General features: G+C 40.0%; 1 protein-coding gene across 4 annotated transcripts in view; it reads right to left on the minus strand.

Annotated features, from left to right (window-relative positions):
• The window catches only part of EXOC2 (exocyst complex component 2), a 297,739-nt gene extending 290,706 nt beyond the window's left edge, over nucleotides 1-7,033 (minus strand). For 2 of the 4 annotated variants that reach the window (XM_046004926.1, XM_046004919.1), the window contains exon 1: nucleotides 6,909-6,997. The gene's annotated coding sequence lies outside the window, so the exon portion shown is untranslated. Of the gene's footprint in view, nucleotides 1-6,908 lie in introns of all 4 variants that reach the window. The other 2 variants (XM_046004920.1, XM_046004921.1) reach the window with 2 other exon arrangements.
• Nucleotides 7,034-7,427: the final 394 nt, after the last annotated feature.

Here is a 7,427-nt window from a genome sequence, read left to right on the forward strand (position 1 = left end):
TATATACAGCTGGACTGCGTGATACGTGGTTTGGAGAAAGGGAAAAACCTCCCTAAGAAAACAAGCTGGCTGTGGCCTTATGTATCCCTGACCTGTATTCCCCCATATCAATTTAGTAGCTGATGAAGGATTAACAAAGGATGCATTTAACATCAATTAACCTCCTATCCATCACAGGTCAAAAGAGAAAATTACCATTATAAAGCATTTCACTAAAATAAAGAGGAAAGACCACATTTTCTTATAACTTATAATATATAGTTAAATAAATGCATTTTCTTTTAGATTATATTAGTTTTAACCCATCTGCCTTTTTTAATGAAATGAATTTAAAGTGTTTCTGTAACAGAGATCAGAAAATTTTAATTTTATAATTTTCCCATATTTCATTGTGATGCAACCTTTATTTTTCCAAAACACTTACTGGCAGAATAAAAGATGGAAGGTTATTTTTTACAAAACTTCAGACTAAATTTAAAAAGTAACTACTAGCAGTGATATTAGGGGAAAACAAAAAACAAAAATGGAAACACAAAAAGAGCTTTCGGGTGATTAACCAATTTTTTTTTTTTTTACTACTTATTAAGGAAGAATTTTGTTGATTTTAATTCATAACAAAGAAAACAAGTAATCAGGTGTCTTACCCAGTCAGGTCCCCAGAGGCTTGGCTCACTCAGCTCAGCTAAAGGAATAAGACAGGAGTTGGAATAACATAAATTCTGACTGACTGAAGACTTGGAGAACCTTCACCAAACAAGCCAAGGAAAGCCTGATGTTAAAGCACTATTTTCTTAGATCAGGCCACAGAAAAGTGAAAGATTTCCCACAAAAAAATAATAGCAACAATTAAAAAACAAAAAATAAAAAACAAAAAACTCCCGAACTCCACCCCTCTCCATGCTATTCAAGTTAGCATCACCAGGGAACAAATCAGAAACACAGAATCTCAAGATCCCAACTCAACCCCACCTACGTTTGAGCCCATTCTGCACACATTAACATTTGATACATCTATCCTGTCCAGAGCCATCATGGTTCCAAAGGACCCCAGAAAAATCTCATTGCAGAGATGCATACAGAATTTCAACAATAAAATTACACTCAACTAGACTCTCAGGCCACCTGGCAACAGAAGCAAAAGTAGAATTCACCATATCCTCCTTGAGTCAGGTTCAACCTATCCTAGAATAGACGTGCCTCTTGGGGCTGGGCTAGGCTAACCCCAGAGGGATCTCCTACAAATACTGGAAAGGGTTTTAAGAATGGTAATTTATTTCCTTCAGTTTTCTGTAAACTCAGACTCTACTTTTCCTGTGCAGGGTCAAGGTCAAGTTATCTCAGCACAGCCACACATTTAACCATCTAAGGGCACAGGGTGGGACAAGTCTCAGAGACAGGGTCATGAAGTCTTCCATCTAGCTTTCTAAATTAATCATCTCTCTCCATCTCAAAACCATGGTCAACAAAAATATAATCATGCACAAATCTGAAAGGATGTGTAGGGTATAAACTGTGCTAAGAAACCTGGTCTCAGAAGGGACATCTGCAGAAAAGAAGGACTGAACGAATAGATAAAGCATCCCTACTTTCCCAGCTCTCTCTTTAGACTTCTTTCCTTCATCACTCCTATAAACAAAATATAATTTAAATATACTATATTTTTAAATGAAGATGTAAGTTTTTGTGCTTTAATTCATTTGGGAATAAAGAATAATTTATATATATTTAATTTAATAATATATATATATATGAAAAATAACTTCACTCCTGCTACAATGTTTGGGATTAAAGGGAAGGGGATGTACATGAAATGACTAGGGAAGAATACTAGAAGCAAGACAGTATATAGGGGAAAAGCCTGATGATTTGGCTCGCTAGAGCTCCACATAACTCACCTGTTACATAAATACTGAGTACCCAGCTGATCTCCTAAAACAAGCACAGCATTTCATCTTAATTAGAAGAGTTAATTAAAAGTCTCCTTCTTTATTTCCCAGAAACTATAAAATCTCCTGCCTTAGCAGTATAAGTCTTCAAAGAGGACAATGACCTTCACTACAATTCAAGCCAAAACTTTACTAATTAGATCTAAAGGTGGCTGATTCACTGATACCAGTGATGACATAGTGAAAATGAAATAGGCCAGTGCAAATCCACCCCCTCTTCTACCACCCTCCAAAAATACAAACAAAAACGAAAATTTCAAAGAAGATTCACTATTTAATGGAAGAAGGAACAGTAGTTCATGTAAAAAAAAAAAGAAAGAAAGAAAGCATAGCATTATTCAGTCATCAATCTATTGCCAATTGTACCATGTCCCTTACCATTTTCTCTTTATTAGGTCTACACTGGATGAACAAAACATTATTTCTTGGTATTTTATAAAACACGATTTTTTCAGGGAAAAAAGTGTCCTGGTATTTGTTTTTTCAGAAAGATTACATGGACAATACTGGCAAAGTCATTATCAAATAAAACTGATTTCTACCTTTGTTTAGTCCATCAAGAAGGTTTGATACAGAGATTGGTCACTCAGCACCTCAAATGGTGGTAGTGCTGGATTCCTCGTTAGAAAGATAAACTAGAATTTGGAATAGATTGTTCAGTCAAAACAAATATTTATTAAGGACTTGCTATGTCCCAGGCACTTTTCTGGGGAAATGACAAGAACAAGATTTTGTGACAAGTAGGTCATGGATGACCTTGACCTTCAATAGAGTGATGGGTACTGAAACCAGTGGGATAAGTGACAAATTGAGTATAAATAACTATTTAAGAAATCAGCCTAGGAAGAAAAAGAAATTTTAACAGAGGAATGTGAAATCAAAGGAGGATGCTACTTTTTTACTGTTAGTATTTTTCTGTTTTGCTTTATTGTTGTCTATCTTTAAGCATGTTTAAACACTGACAAGAATGAACCTTTGGCAAGTACTCCCAAAGGCAAGAATGGATGGGGTACAGAAATCTGTCTTAGAGTAAATGCAATCTCTTTCAGTAAAAGTGGAGAAAAAGGGAAGGTTTTTTTTGGAAGAAAGAGCATGGGATTCTCCACTGATAGTTCTTTTTTTTTCCTCCACTGATAGTTCTATTCGCTGTGAATCAGATGGGTAGATTATCTGCTAAGAGTATAGACATGTGAAACGATGACAGATATGAGAAGAATTGAAAATGCTTAAAACAGATTCTGCACAGAACAGAACCATGAACTGACATGGAAAACTCTAAAAAAATTCCTTGATGGGCAGTTGGGAATGGTGACCATGGATCTACAGGAGTACAAATCTAGATGCTAGATTTTCCCCCTGCTGGTTTCAGCAGCTCAGTTCAAGCATTAGAGAAGGTAAAAGGTTGAAATGGTTGAGGGCTGAGAATTTGCTACCAAATGCTACAGAAGGATAATGATACAACTGAGCGTTCTGATACGAGTGACCAAAGATGAGGTGAAAGAGCAGGTGTAATGGAGGTAACTGAAGAAGAATTAGAAAGACACTAAGCAAAGAGTGGGAGATTTGAGTTTTGGATTTCAGAAGTGGACCTACTTCAGTTCTGCTCCTCTACTCCCAAGCACATCTCTGGCAATAGCCCTACCTCTTTGCTGCGGCTCCAGCTCTCAGCGGGCTGTAGTTTGTCCTTTTTTTCCTTTTACTTGTCAGTTTCTCTTTGGGCCTCACTACCCCTTATTTGTTCCTGAACCCTGCCCACACCTCTGCAAGTAGTCCCTTTATTAAAACCTCCTTATTTGAACCATCTGGCATGAATTCCGATTCCTGCTGAGACCCTCATTTATCCAGACACACATCACGTCAATCACATGGAGCTTTCATTAAAATTAAACTAAAACCAAATATTCCTGGCTTTAGTCTTGTTTTGTCTTTCAGTAAAATTACAATGAATGAAAGTTAAAATATTATACCCTCCAATATCACATAACTTTTAAATGGAAAAGGTCTTAAAAAATCATCAAATCTTACAGATGAAACTATGAGCCAACCTTGCCAAGAGCAGCACAGCCAGCAAGTAGCAAAAGGAGAATTCACTCCTCGTTGCACCATGATTACTAAATGCTAACTCTGTGCCAGACACCACTCTAGGTGCCTATTTGCATCCACCTTAGGCAGCTTACATTCTAATTAACTAAATCCCATCTTTTCCAAATCCCAGTGTCCACTGTTCTTTCCACTACTGGTACCAAGACTTATTTTAAGAAGGAAACAGTAGGTAGAGGGAATAATTAAAATCAAAACCAGAAATTAAGACTGGGATGCACCAGTCTTAACTACTACCAACAGTATTAAGTTAAAGAATGATCACAAAGCTTTTGAGCAAGTCTAATACAATTTTCTTGAGGGAAAAAATGCATGACAGATCACTCCCAAACTCCTCTGCCTTTCCTTCACGGCACTCCATAAGCCAAAATGCACTTATTACCAGCCTACGGGCCTTTGTTTTTGGTGTACTACCCAGATATTCCTATGCCTTCTCTATGAAGGGCCACATCCTCCCCCAACAAGGTCTGACCTCTGTCTAACCCCAACAGATCCTTCCCCTCTCTGAATTCCTGCTGTACTTACACTCAATATTATAGTTTTGTTCTTAGCTATTCTTTAATTGAGAGAGTAAAAATGCCCCTTCTGAATCTAGCCTATTGTTTTATTTCTAATGTGTGTGTCAGGCATGTGCTAAAATTGGGAGATACACAAATGACCAAGACTAACTCCTGTCCAGCCAGAACTTGGCCTTTTGACATACTATGTAAACACCCATGATACTTACAGCCCCCAAGATAACACAGGAATAGGATAGTGCTAACTGGTTATATGAGTCACTGAGATGGAAAATTTCAAACCAGGAAGAGCTCTTAAAAATAATCTAAATTCATATATTCCCTGACTATAGGAAAAAGGAAACTGAAAACCAAAGAGGCTAAGTACATGCTATGAAGCAGCTAGGTGGTAGCTCACAAACCAATAAATGGTTGCTTGGACTCCTAAGCCAAAAAACCTTTTGACTCCCTAATTTTCAAAGTGAGAGCCAAAGATGACTCTGAGTGTATCCACAGCTTCAAGAGTCATATTTCTTTACAATTACTTTAAGTTTTTGTGTATCAAGAATAATTATTTTAAATTAACATAAACATACACTGAACCACGTGATAGTACAACACTACTTACTACCATGCAATTTCACCAGGCACTCCAGGAGATCCATGAACATATTCTTCACCATCTGAGAACAAACATTCTAGCATACTGCTTAGCAGAGTAATCAGTGTTAGTTCCCATGCCAGTCAATTTCAAAATCCTGCCTACTCAACATCGACCTAAAACTTATCCATTCAACTAACATTAATGCTCCTGAAATGTGGTAGGTGCTATACTAAGATCCTGGCTACATTAAAAATAAATAAATTGGAGAATAGGTGAAAAAGTAATTAAAAGACTAACTATATAACTAGCATTTCTTATATGATGGCCTAATCCTGCCACTCCCTACCACTAGAAATTATCCAAAGCACTTTATTAGAAGACTGCCTTTGCAAAATTTTTTGAGTACCAATTTCATTTCCCATAAGATTCATACATAACAGGCTCTCAAATATTAGAGGAATGAATGAAAATTTAATTAATCAGGTCAATAATCATCTTTTCAAAAGGAGATAGTTCAAAATTACATTCAGTACAGAAAATTAAATGGTTGACGTAAAAAAATAAATTTCTGAAAATTCCAAGAGTTACTCCAAATTACAGTGGGGGATCCTTTGCTTCTCTGCTTAAATTAAGTTCCTACATAAACAGAAGAGAATATCTTCACCCTCTTTCTATTAGTCACCTTTGAGTTTATCTAGTGTACTTTGAGTCAACAACTTTTAACAGACAGATGATCTTCAGGAAACTTTTGATTTTCAGTTTCTTTGTTAGTAGAGTCGGTTACACAAAGCCTGGCCAGAATATACTGATTTTTATAAATAAAATATTATTATGTATCAGGAGACTAAGCCACATAACCTTGGTTAGAACTAACTTTTCAATATAGTGCATCCAAATGATTTAATTAAGGTGTGGCTGATTCTTGAGTATTTTTCAAAGTTCTTGTCAGTTTACTCAGATTCATTAAAAAAAGAAATGTCCTCATACTTACTATTATGACTGACCTTTACCAATTAAGAATAACTTATTTCCATTTAAAGACAAGCTTTTCAAGAACTGTTTCTTGGATATTTAGGAAGTCTCTACAAAATCCTGTGATAACCAAGTTAAGCATCACCAGGCTTAAAAGAGAGACGATACCGTGTTTGGATAGTGCAGGCTGTAGCGCTTCAGTGCATAGTCTCAAAGGAAGTTAAAAAACTAACTACAGGCTAGTTGCAGAAGCACTCTGGGCTTCCGTTTCCCCATCTGTAAAATGGGGTAACACAGAGCATCTACCACTTGTATGGAGTAAATCAGTCAGTAAATGTAAACGCTTAGAAAAGTCGAATAAAGGCGCATAGGCAATACTCAGTGTAACTCTGATGCAAAACTAAGCAAAATATGCCTCACATTCACTCTTTGCGAATAAATTCTTACACCTGGCGCAGTGACAACTACGCAGGGGCGCCAGGGGACGTGCGAGGCCGACTACAACAAACTCGTCGAGGGTCAGTGCTCTGGAGGCCCACGCCCGGCCTCGGGATGGGGGGCTCTGGGCCTCTAGCAGGTGTCCAGGGACCGCGCGCAGTTGGTGACAGGAACCGCCCCGCGCCTTCCTCCTCACAAGGACTGGAGAGCGATGCGGGAGGCTGACACCGGCGCTGGCGGACCACTTCCACCCGCCTCTCCGGGAGCGAGGCCAGCCGGCGCCCGCCGCCCTGCCGGTCCGTGCCTACCCAGTCTGGCCCTCAGCCAGGACCTCCAGGCTCCAAAACATACCTCAGGCCTGCCTGCCGCCCCCTACGGCCCGCAACGACAAAGCTCCCAGCGGCTCTCGAGAAAAGCTCCGGGGTAACAGCTGCCCCAACCGCCGGCGCCTTCACTTCCGCCCGCTGAGAGCGCCGAGAGCGTCGATCCGCCGAATAGTCGAGCACCGAGTCCTCGATGGGCCAAGCTACTCTGGCAGGGGCGGGGCTGGCTTCCCGTTGGGCTGGAACGGAGGCTGGGGCTGGTGTATGGGGTTGCGGGGGGGATGGGTGGCAGTTGGGGCTAGCTGGACGGTTGGGGTGGGGGGGGGCTTAGGTGGAGGGGTTAAGGGGCTAAGGGCGAGGAGGAAGCGACCCGGAGCGGATCGCAGCGTGCAGCGGCCGTGCGGTGCCCTCGGATCACTTCGAGGAGGATGTAGAATGACACTCGGTCGGTTTCTGGTGGGATCTGCACCGGGTCAGGTAGCTCCTACCTAGGCCCTGGGAGTCCAGGTGACGCACAAAAGTCATAGTACCTCTGGTGTGGTATGAC

This window comes from Meles meles, chromosome 5 (assembly GCF_922984935.1).
Source record: "Meles meles chromosome 5, mMelMel3.1 paternal haplotype, whole genome shotgun sequence".
NCBI classification, from domain to species: domain Eukaryota; kingdom Metazoa; phylum Chordata; class Mammalia; order Carnivora; family Mustelidae; genus Meles; species Meles meles.